This window comes from Mastomys coucha, unplaced genomic scaffold, assembly GCF_008632895.1.
Source record: "Mastomys coucha isolate ucsf_1 unplaced genomic scaffold, UCSF_Mcou_1 pScaffold22, whole genome shotgun sequence".
Lineage (NCBI taxonomy): Eukaryota > Metazoa > Chordata > Mammalia > Rodentia > Muridae > Mastomys > Mastomys coucha.
The window spans coordinates 216278789-216291264 of NW_022196905.1; the positions used below are offsets into that span (position 1 = coordinate 216278789).

Consider the following 12476-nt stretch of genomic DNA (forward strand, 5'->3'; position numbering starts at 1 on the left):
TGGCTTTATGTGGGTCACTGGGATTCAAACTCCGGACCTTATACTCCCGCAGCAAACGTGTTAGCCACCGAGCCAGCTCCCCAGTTCTCCAACCTTGAGGTGTTTCATCCTCTTGCTTCTAACTCCCCAGTGCTGGGATCATAGGTGTCCATGACATTCCTAGTTTATGTGATGCTGGGGATCAAACCCTGGGCTTCATGCCTTTGAAGTATGCTGTCAACCTACATCTGTAGCACCAAACAGTTTTCTAATGTTATTTTGCTTGTCCATGTAATTCTTTACCTCATCAGGAAATATTTCTTTTAAGGGATAATGATTTGTCTCAAGCAGTTTTTCTCCATTTGGTCTGAATTTTAAATTTTAAGGATTCTATGTGGTTTCTTGGACAACTCTGGTAGAGAGGGCATAGCTGAAAACAAAAAACAAAAACAAAGCAAGACAAAACACAGCTGTCCCTCCTCCAATATTGCTGCTTCTGTGAGCTTGGCTTTATGAGGTATATTAGCTCACTGTGATGGGCGTGCCTCATGGGAAACCTTTGGTGGCCTCCTTGTGGGAAGATAGCGTGGGATAGTGGCAAAGGTATGGGTTTGGTTACCTCTGTGGCCTCAGAAAAGTTACTCACACTAGCTAAGGAACCTCCATTGGTAACTTAGTCAGATCTCCCTAACAGCCACACTCTGTTGATTCTATGTCATTGGAGAACCTGGATGCCCATATCCCTCCTTAGACATATGAGGAGGCTTATATGGAAATCAGGAAGTTTCACAGTCAGTAAGCTGGGGAACTGGGAAAGCTTTGGCTCTAATCCAGTCCTAACTGTCTGTAGGAAGATCAAGGAACTGATGATGTCTGAAGAAGACCTTGGCAATGGAGAAGCAGGAGCATGTGAGACCTAAAGGCTAAACACGTGAGGACCAGGGGCTCCAGTGTTCGCAGTCAGGAGTGGTGAAGGTAGCACAGGCACCAGGGAGCTCTGTTTCTGTCGAGCTGGCAGGGAGGGCACTAATAGGAGGAGGGAAACCTGCCCATGCCAGTGACTGGATTGTCTTCTCCGGCCCTAACACTCAGCACTATGCTACTTAGTTTTAACTGTCAACTTGGCACCATCTGGAAATATGGGAATAGAGTCTTAGTGAAGATTTATCTCAAGTTGGTTGGCCGGTGGGCATGCCTGTAGGGGATCATCCTCAGTGGTTCCTGACACACGGAGACCTACGCTGAATGTGAGCAGCAGCACTTGGTAGGGAAGGCCTGAGTCTGTCTGAGTAGAGGTAAGTAGGCTAGTAGCAAGCAGCTGTGGGTACGTAGGAGTCCATTTATTTCTCTGCTAAGCTATGGACTGAGTTGGCTCTTTGGTTATAGTTGCTATCATAGACTGTCAGCTGGGATTCTAAGCCTGACACACTTCTTTCTTAAGTTACTTTTAGTACAGGTAATGGATCACAGTAACCAAAATGAAACCAGGACAAACACTGATTTCTATGGAAACTCCTCCACAAATGGACACAGAAGACATGCTCACCAGCCATCTGGACGTAGACATAGACATAGTCATCACGATTGGTTAGGTTCTCTCTCTCTCTCTCTCTCTCTCTCTCTCTCTCTCTCTCTCTCTCTCTCTCTCTCTCTCTCTCTCTCTCTCTCTCTCTCTCTCTGGTTTTTTGGAGACAGGGTTTCTCTGTGTAGCCTTGGCTGTCCTGGAACTCACTCTGTAGACCACCAGGCTGGCCTTGAACTCAGAAATCTGCCTGCCTCTGCCTCCCAAGTGCTAGAACTAAAGGCGTGCGCCACCACCACCCGGCGGTTAGGTTCTCAATACTCACTGCCTGCCTTCTTTTTCTGAGTGATGGAGGTTGTTTTCAGTGTCCAGTACTGAACCAGGGGCCTCACATGCACTAGGAGAACTGGCTACCATGAAACTATGTCTTCAGCATTGAATAGTTTATTCTTGGGAATTCACTACCCACTACTCTTTGTTTTCCCTAAGAGATGAAAACAAATTGTTATAACCATAATGGCAAAATGTACAAGGTAGAAAAACACACTTAAAGTTAACTAAGTCCTGTTAATTAATCACTAAAGTCCCAGACCAGAAAGTGGTAACACTACTGTAGGATGTACTGTGAATTAAACATTATTATTTAAGATAAATGGGGAAGCAGTAAGAGAAGGAGATGAGGAAGAAGCCAGGGAAAGGAGATAATAGACTTGATGTTAAATAAGACAACAGAAGAGGTGGCTAGGGTTACTGTAGCTTACAACTGATCATTTCTTTTTGCAAGCAACTAGAAGAATTCAAGGTTTTAAACACAAAGAAATGGCAAACATTTGAATGAATGGAAGAGCTCAGTTCTGGCATTTGGTTCTTGCACATTGTGCTCATAGACCGAGTTACTAAACAGTACCCCACAGGGGTATGTGCCATACATACAACTGTGAGTCAATGGAAACTAAAAGATGTTAACATTTAGAAATACTTAAAAGGCCAAAAGTTTAGACCTTGAGAAAGGTGACTCACTTTTGAACATTATTCCATACATGAGCAGCATTGACAGATCAGGCAAATATAAATAATAAAAGGCCAGGAAGGCAAAATCAAACCAAAAAGAAAAAAAAAACCCCAAAAACCTCAAATATAGCCATCTTTGATGACATATTGGATCTTTAAAATTATTTTATTTTTGCTAACTCCAAAAATAGATAATCTGCATCTTTGTTATGTCAATTTTCTGGCTTGTTATAGTAAAGAGTTTTGCTCTACCAACCCCAACACAGTGTGACCAATTCCCAACAGATGGGAGTGTCCCACTATGTATGATGGAAAGTTTCATCCTGCTTTGCCTTGTGAAAGCGGAATGTGCTTCATAGCAGAAGCACTATGGAACATGTAGATCCAGGAACCCGAGCCTCCAAACATGGAAATTCGTGCTTGTCTTGGTAAATATCTTTTAGAAAATTCTTCTACTGACTTTGCACATGGGCCTAACTATCTGTTCTGTGTCACAGTTCATGCCATCTGGATCCTGTTTCCTGGGCTACATTTCCAATGCCAAGTTACCATTTCATGTAAGAGTCTTACATTGTGACACAAGTTACTATGCAATGATTCAATTTCCATTAAAAATTCAGAAAGTATGGTTTGCATAGATATAAATTAGAGATTACATGTAACAATTTGTTAATTTTATTATTGCATTAGGCTTTGTTGTTGTTACCATGGGGATGCTGTTACAAAATAGACTTCTAATTTGGAGATGTATTATTTTAAAATTTATAAAACTTTGTAAAAGATCTACATCCTTCCATATGTGCTAGTCATCAGTAACAGAAAAGAATCATTGAGATACCTTTAGAAATAAAAAGAAAATCTGCCTGGTTAAATACATTTTCTGGGGAACTACGTGGAATGACAGAACACAGAGGAAAGTTTCATAGCAATACTGCTTAGCTGAAGATTTGCCATTTATGAAGCAGGATGGAAATTTACATCCTACCTTAAGGTCAACTCATAAGAAGTATTTCAAGAGCAACTGGAACCAGTGAGATGGCAGGGCAGGAAACTCATATTGTGGGACAAGAGAACTGGCTCCTGAGAGTTGTCCTCTGACCTCCACATGTACTGTAGCACACGTATATCTCCACCCCACAGTATCAAAACAAAAGAACAATCTCCAAATCCCTAAACAGTTGTTGATCCAAGTTCATAGGCATTTCATTTGAATACAAAACAAAAAGATCTGACACTTCAGTTGAAAAATCATACAATTCTAGAAAAAAAAACCACAGCATTCCAAAAGAAATGTATGGAGGAATATTTCAGAACTGATCGGTATTCACTGTCTTCCTACTATTGTGGCAAATACCTGGCAAAATGAACTTGAAGGTAAGAAAGGTTTATTCTGACTCCTGGGCTCCGAGACTACAGTCCATGGTCAGTCATCCGCTGCTTTTGAGCTTGTGGTAGAAGAAGGGTATAATGGTGAGAATATGTGGTATGGGTATGGTTAGTTCACTTTATGCTGGTCAGGGAGCAAAATGTCAGAGACACCTGTCTGTAGAGGCACTGCAGGTATGATCGCTGTGTCACATGTGCATCTGTAGGTGGCAGAGAGAACACTGTCTATGCTCAGTGCTCTGACCTGTGAACATCTGAACAATTCGTAACCTAACACTCCCTGAAAAAACTGAGCCTGAGATGACCACCAGTCCAGTATTGGGGCATGGACAGGGATCTACCCTGAGACAACCCCCTGTCAGTCACCTTGAAGGCCCATATGGGCTCTTAGGGTGGGGATCAAGTTATAGCCCCCAGATCCCAGGTGGTAGGGAGCCTAAAACAGACAACCCTCTTATGTTGGCCCTGGGGGAAGAGCCAGCCTGAAATGACCATCAATCTGGTGCTGAGCTTAACGAGGAGTAGGGGGAGCAGACCATGCCTGAGATGGCTCCTGTTCAGTGCCATAATGCACTAGTAGGGCATAGCACTCCTGAGACCACCTGAGATGACAGAGACACTCAGAGACCCCCTAACCCCCAGTGCCACTAAGAAGAGCAAGTAAACAATGGAGAAATGGAAGAGAAAGAGAAACAGGAGTATGTGGGCACAATGAAGAGAGGCAGAACTGGAGACTCAAGGGTAGTGAAGAACAGCTTGATATGAGTAGCTGGTGATACTACCTGAGACCATGGTGGGGTCCTGGCCTATGCTGCCACCGGGGGACACATCTGGGCCTATGGCCCTGCAGCAGCAAGAGTCTGTTATAACCAAAGGCTAGGTGGACATCCCTGGTCTTGGTTGCAGCCTAGATATAACAGTGTTTGAGAACTGTGCAGAACTGGCCCTACCACTTGCCTGGGCACTGTGGGAGAGCTGGCCCTGGGGGCATGAGAGCAGGAGAGCTGACCTCACCCTAGCCAGATGAAGAGCAGTGGAGAGGAGGTCCCATCCTTCTCTTTGTGGGAGTTGCAGGTGCAACCCTGAAGGTATGAGCTGGCCCTGCCACTTGTCTCCCATGTGGTGACAAGGATAAGGGCAAGCTATTCTCCTCCTGGCCACCTGCAGCAGGTGGGATCCTTGTCCCTGAGGTCACGAGAGCAGGAGAGCTGTCCCTGCTCCTCACCCACTGCAGCATTGAGGAGAGCTGGCCTTGTATCTTGCCTGGGCAGCACAGCAGAGCTGACCCTAGTGGTGGGGGTATGGACAAGCCAACCCTGAGTGAGTGAGCATGGGAGAGCTGCCCCATCACTTCTCTGTAGTGTGGTGACATAGGCAATGGAGAGATTCCCCCCTGCCTTACCCCTTTCCACCTATGGCAGGCTGGAGAGTTGGCCCCAAGATCATCAGAGCAGGATAAAAAGTGGGCCCTGCACCTTGCTTGGGCAGCACAGTAGAGCTGGCCCTGGATGTGGAAGCTGCAGGTGAGCTGGCTTTGAGGGCATGGGCATGGGAGAGCTGGCCCTGCCTCTTGTCTGCCATGTGGTAGCATGAGGAAGTGAGGCCCCCTCTCCTCTCTTTTCCCTTGCCACCTGCAGTGGGTAGAAATGCTGGCCCGACTAGGGTCACAGGGTCATGAGGGAAGGAAAGATGGCCCTGTCCCTTACTTGCTGCAACACTTGAGAGAGTGGGCCCTGCACCCAGCATAGTAGAGCTGACCCTGATGATGGATGCATGGATGAGCCCTCCCTGAGAGTATGAGCATGGGAACCTCACAACTTGTCTGTAAGTGGGCAAGGAGAGATGTTCTCCCCCATTCTCACCCCTGGCTCTGGTGTCATGAGAGTGGGAGAACTCGCCATGTCCCTCCCTGCCTGTACCACTCTGGAGAGTGGGCCCTGTAACTCTCCTGGCTGGGCAGAAGGGTAAAGTTGGCCCTGATCATGGGGGTTGCCGGTGAGCCCTACCAGCAGACTTGGCAGCTCAGATTCCTTTCAGGCCCAGATCCAGGCTTTGAACCGGCTCACCCCGACACCTACCTCATCAATGAACTGCTGGAGTGCATAAAGGGGTTAGTGCATAAAGGGGTTAGTCCTTACAGACCCAAAGCTACAGGGTCTTCATGACATGGGGCAACAGCAGGACATCTGAGAGGAGTCCCAGTGACGTTTCAGTGTTGAGAGTATAGCAGAAGCCAGAGGCCTTGTACTAGACCAGAGAGTTGAAGTGTAGAGAAAGGGAACTACTGTGGCATGCACTGTGACACACTACAGCTTCCACAGTGAGACTGTTTTCTCTGTTATGAGGGGTTTGCAATGACAGGTACAAGGGGAGGGGGAGGTGAGTGGGATTGGGATCCATGATGTGAAATTCACAAAGAACCAATAATAACTTCTTTAAAATCCAGAGACAAGAAGGGGCTTGGGTTTCAATATCCCCTCCACCAATCGAACTCCTTCAACGTGGCCCCACTTCTTAAAAGCTCCATCACTGTCCAATAGCACCATGGACTGTTCTTCAGCACACGGCCTTAGAGAAGTCAAGGTCTGATCCATAGCACAGTGACACGTGATTCTTCCAGAGGAGAAAAAATGATGACATTATAGTTATTCTACCTCTAAAAGATTACTTTGGATCAGAAAAAAAAATCAAATATTTCTTAGTGAACATGGAATAATAGTGACACACTAACAGTTATGTAAACACTCCACATTGGGATCTTATAGCAAATCCTATAGGTACTCATGTGACCCGAAGCTTTACCAAGAAGGCAGATGTATTGATATGCTTGATTGGCTCCCAAATACACATGATCCAGTTGTTGGTAAGATATCATCATCAAGAAAATTATTCAAATAGCTATAGAGTATGATAATTGCCATTCACTATGTTTTGTAGAAATGAAAGCAGAATTTAGCATCATCACAAAAAGTTATTTGTGCACAATATAAACATTGCAACTTTGTATCATAACTTTGTCTCTCTTTTTTTTTTTTTTGACCTTTGCATGTGCTCTTTATTTGTTCACATGACTCAATTCCTTCTGCTCTCTGCATTCTTACAGGAGCCTTCTTATGAGAGCTGTGCCACTGTCCTCTTCTTTTCTTTCACTATTTTCCTCATACACTTCTTTTTTATAATTAGATATTTTCTTTACTTACATTTCAAATGTTATCCCCTTTCCTGGTTTCCCCTCTAGGAAAAAAACCCCGTTCCCTCCCCCTGCTCACCAACCCACCCTCTCCCACTTCTTGGCCCTGGCATTCTCCTCCAATGGGACATAGAGCCTTCACAGGACCAAGGGCCTCTCCTCCCACTGATGACCGACTTGGCCATCCTCTGCTACATATGCAGCTGGAGCCATGAGTCCCACCATGTGTACTCTTTGGTTGGTGGTGTAGTCCCTGGGAGCTCTGGGGATACTGGTTAGTTCATATTGTTGTTCATCCTAAGGGGCTACAAGCCCCTTCAGCTCCTTGGGTCCTTTCTCTAGCTCCTTCAATGGGGACCCTGTGCTCAGTCCAATGGATGGCTGTGAGCCTCTCCTTCTGTATTAGTCGGGCACTGTCAGAGCCCCTCAAGAGACAGCTATATCAGTCTCTGTATCATAACTTCTTAGGGGAAGATTGTAAAATCACAACAGAATCATTCAGGTAACAATTGTAAAATGTAACTTATGTATTTTAGATACAATGTATGTTAAGTAATGTAGGGAACAGCTATTGTCAGTCTTGTGCATTATAAAACACATATTTTCATAAGCAAACACTTGTGTAGATTTTTGCCATCTACTTTTATAACTTAAGGAGAATTTAATATGTATGGGTTAAATTAAAAAGGAATGAGGTAAAAATAGAGGAGCCAAATGTATGACAGATGCCTGTAGAAATTATAAGATGGCATAACAGATTCCTTATTCCTAGTTGGCTGTGTTGTTTAAACATTGACATTATAAAACAAGAGGGCTGTGGTACTGGGTGGGTGGGAATAATAATTAAAAACCATGTGTTATACTATCTGTTATATTTTTGAAAATAATAATAGTAATAATAATAGTAGTAGTAGTAGAAAAGATTTCAAATATTTCCATAATGAAAATGGTAAGGATCTAAGATGAATCACACATTATCATGTGATCATTCCAGAATGAAGTCATGTTTCAAAGTACCATGGTATACATGATAGTGTATAAACATTTATCAACCAGAAAAACAAGTTAAAAATTTTACATCATATAATCCAAATATATAATGAAAAAAGTTTAATAGACAAATATTTTTAAAGATTTGTTCTTAATGTTTTAAAATTATGTGTAAATGTGTGCATCTGTGTGAGGGAGGTTATGCACATGAGTGTAGCGGACATGGAGGCTGGATGAGCACATGGAGTCTCCTGGAGCTGGAGCAATAGGTGGTTGTGAGTCAGCCATGTGGGTGATGGGAACTAAGCTCAGGTTCTCTTAAGCACAGTTATCTCACCAGTTCCTATAGAGATATTTTTGATACTAACAAATTTTAATTATATTTTAAGAACTAATCAAATACCTTTTGACCTTCACTAAACACTAGATTATGTTTAGAGCACATTAAACATAATAAAATAAAATCAAGCATCAAGTATGTGATGGGGCAGTCGATTGAGTGTTCTTAAAAACTAAATTAGAGCCTGAGATTGTTGGAACTTGCCTGACATTCTAGCACAGAGTCAGCTGAGGTCCAGAAACCATGAGTTCGAGTCCAGCCCGGGCTAGCAGAGGAGTGGAAAACAGGAGTTCAGGACCATCCTGGGCAAGCAGAGGAATGCAGACCACGAGTTAAGAACCAGCGTGGGCTGCCCCAAAGCCAGACTTTACTAGTAGAGGAACAAAACCTGAGCGCTGTCCCTGGGGACCTCACTAGTCAGTACTCGGCCTTGGTGGGCTTGAGATAGACCCCTGAGTTCTATCTCAGACTTGAAGCTGTTTTTCCTTGATAGCATCATGGTTCTGGCCCTTTCTACATTTAGTGGAAGCTTTGTAGTTGATCTGACAATGAAAGCAGTCCTGGAATCCATTATGAATAAAACAAAAAGGCCTGCAGAAATTCCTGACCACTGAACATGGGGGCGGGAGGCGGGGACCAAGAGTAAACCCCATCTTAATTACAAAAGAGAAATTTTTCTTTTTTCTTTTTTCTCTCCTTTTTTCGTGCGCGCGCGGGTGTTTACTGTATAGCCTTTGCTGGCCTCAAACTTGACGTTCTTGCCTCAGTCTTCCAGTGCTGAAATTACAGGCTACTGCAACCAGCCACACCTGGCAAGAGAAGTCTTCTAATCTGGAAACCTGTGAACCCTCAGCCCTCAGGAGAGGGTCTGAGATGGATCGGGGAGTTCTAGCTGCACACATCCTGAGCGCCTGAGCCCTCAGAATACCCACCATGCCCACAGAGACCCCATTCTCCCCAGGACCAAGTCCTCTGCTGTTGGGGACCATGGCCTGTCTCCTCACCTTAGCCCCTGGGCACGCGCTTATACTATAGGTCTCCTGGAATCTCAAAGGGCCTGAGGCCTTAGGCTCCTTTAAGGTCGCTGCCCCAGGCATGGTGCTCAGTATCTTAGCCAAATAAGTTACTTTCCTTGAATATCTAGGAATTTTAAACTAAAGCAATGAGTTGTCTGTCACCTTGCCCTGGAACTCCAGTGTAACCTGCCTTAGTGTTCCTTGTGTTGTCTGCTTTGAAGTAAAACCATGGGTGTGTGGAGGCTGTAAAGACAAAAAAAAAAAAAAAAAAAAAAAAAAAAAAAAAAAACCTCCAAAAACCCAAAAAACAAAACAAACAAACAAAAAAACCAGCATGGGCTAGGTAGAGACACCCTTTCCTCAGAAACCAAAATCAAAACCAAAACCAAAACTAAACCAAATAAAAAAAGAGTGAATTGGAATGAGTGTGCTGATTTAGACACCTGTAAGTCTCTCTGTTGCCTGAATCTGTGGATGTGTTTGGTAGATGGCTGTACACAACATCTTTTTTTTTTTGAAAGTTTATTGATTTTTTTGGATTGTACACAACATCTTAGCACTCACTTTTAATGCAGCAATATTCAGATAATTATGAAATACAGTGATAACAAGTAACTGTTCTAATTAATGAATAATGATACAATATTATTGTTTAAGATATTTCAGTGTAAATAGGCTATCACAGATAGCTAAGGTGTTTTGTTCAAATGTTATCAGTTGGTCCTGTTAGATGTCAGAGGGTAACTGCTTAAATCTTAAATCTGCTTTAATCTGTGGCAAATATGGAATTCTCCTGCTGCAGTGCAAACGTAGCACTGCGAAAGCAAACAGGTACAGCTGTCTAGATGTTTGCATGTGCTGTGTGATTTTCATGTATTTTGCAAATGTTTTCTTTCAACACTTTTCTAACCATTTAAAATGTTAAAGTGATTTGTAGCTGGTTGACTGTACAAAACCAGAAAGCAGGACTCAGCTTGTGAGTCATAATTTGAAAATTGTGAGAAAAATGATTGCAATTACATGAAGTTTGTAACTGAGCTTGAAAGATGCCCAGGATAGGGGTAACAGACAGGGCAGCCTTAGGTTATTGCATGGAACATTAGGATACTTGCATAGTTTTCAATTTGTGGTTTTTTTTTTTAGATATTTTCTTTATTTACATGTAAATTTCTCCATTCCCAGTTTCCCCTCCAAAAAACAAAGAAACAAACAAAAACAACAAAAACAAACCCCTGTTGCCTCCCCCGTCCCCATGCCTGCCACCCCACCCTCTCCCACTTATTGGCCCTGGCATTCTCCTACACTGGGGCACAGAACCTTCACAGGGCCGAGGTCCTCTCCTCCTATTGATGATCGAATTTGCAATCCTCTACTATACACATGCTGCCAGAACAATCAGACCCACCATGTGCAGTCCTTGGTTGGTGGTTGAGACCCTGGGAGCTCTGAGGGTACTAGTTAGTTCATATTGTTGTTCATCCAAGGGGCTGCAAACCCTTCAGCTTCTTTGGTCCTTTCTCTAGCTCCTTCATTGGGGACTGTGTACTCAGTTCAATGGATGGCTGTGAGCCTCTACATCTGTGTTAGTCAGGTACTGTCAGAGCCTCTCAGGAGATAGCTATATTTAGGCTGGCTTGTCCTTCCTTCAGTCTCTGCTCCATAGTTAATCTCTGCAACTCCTTCCATGGGTATTTGGTTCCCCCTTTTAAGAAGGAATGAAATGTCCAGAATTTATGTTTAACTGTCTCACTATCAGTTGCCCGTGGAGACTATTTCAACCTAAAGAATGAGGATACAATATGCCAGGTGCAATTCCACAGGAAGTATTGTGCAACCTAGTGGCCATTTCTGTGCAACGAGACTCAGTACAAACAGGTGGTCCTTGGCTCTCTAAGGCTTCATTGTAAACTTTGGTTTTAAAATGGTGGTGAAAGCCATATTCAAACAGTAGAACCACACTTCAAAATTTGACCTTTTTCCAGGATAACAGTGCATGCAACACAACTCTCTGTGACATTGGGAAGTAATGAGGAGCTGTAGCTTCAAGTCAGCCAAGGGCTGTGAGAAAAAAAATATCTGCTACCACACAGTGTTCTGTGTGCTAAGCGAGCATGCATGTTCAGTAGGCCAGGCACAGGAAATATACTTTCCAACTCAAATATTTGCAACATTTGATGGGCTCATCAGAGGATTACCCCATTGTAAGAGAAGGAGCATCTTTAAGTATTGAGATTGCCAAAATGAATTTATTTGCCAAGAAATGTGCTATCTTACTCTTTTGCAAAGTTATTTTATAGCAAATTAGATGATAACCTTACTATAGTGACTGCAATTTTGAATTATTTGATTGGTCGATAATTTGATTTTTGAATTTTACAAATTAATTTCTGTTTTGCAGTTGGTATAGTGGAGAATTAAATACTACATCATCTTAGTAATGTTGAAATGAGGAAGAGATGCTCTTTGCTGATCATGGAGGTCCTACACAGAACAGTGGAACTTGTTTTATGGATGCAGTGTGCTCACCGAGCATGTCCAAAGAGAAATTCATCGTCTCCAGGGGACCTGGTTCCAGCCTCTCAGAGCTTCTGGTCTTGCGTGGAGTTCTTTGCTTTGCAGAATAACATTTACTATAACACGATATTTCCTCTTTTCCCCTTCTTTCCAAGCTACGTGACTAGTAGCTTAAAGCCAGATATTTTTACTTTAAAACAAACAGCAATGTAAAAATCTCCCTACCTCTTAGCAAATAAACAAGAGGACGGAAGCTTCCCAGGACACTGTTAGGCTTTTGAAGGGAATGCTGTGGTGTGGTCTTCATGTCCAAGTCCGTCCTCCATCCGGTCCATGGTGTGTGTGTGTGTGTGTGTGTGTGTGTGTGATGTCCCCTCTCCATCCCCCCTCCATGCAAGTCATATCTTCAGCTTCAACAGGAGGTAGCTTTTCATGGTGGCTATTGTTAGTCTCAGGGCTGAGGGATAAACATCAGTTGTCAGGCTGACAACTTATTTGTTTTAACAGCACCTGTCTGCTCTCTAGTCA

At 43.4% G+C, this 12476-nt stretch overlaps 1 long non-coding RNA gene and 1 other non-coding gene across 3 annotated transcripts; both read left to right on the forward strand.

Annotated features, from left to right (window-relative positions):
• The first annotated feature begins 563 nt into the window (after positions 1–563).
• On the forward strand, positions 564–12212 carry LOC116069608. Of its 2 annotated transcripts, XR_004110064.1 has the most exons (4): positions 564–582; positions 830–1274; positions 3010–3069; positions 11833–12212. It is a non-coding gene; the product is annotated as an uncharacterized LOC116069608 (long non-coding RNA). The 2 variants fall into 2 exon arrangements; XR_004110065.1 differs by lacking the exon at positions 3010–3069.
• LOC116071816 lies at positions 4051–4176 on the forward strand. Its single transcript, XR_004111178.1, has one exon. It is a non-coding gene; the product is annotated as a small nucleolar RNA SNORA17 (small nucleolar RNA).
• Positions 12213–12476: the final 264 nt, after the last annotated feature.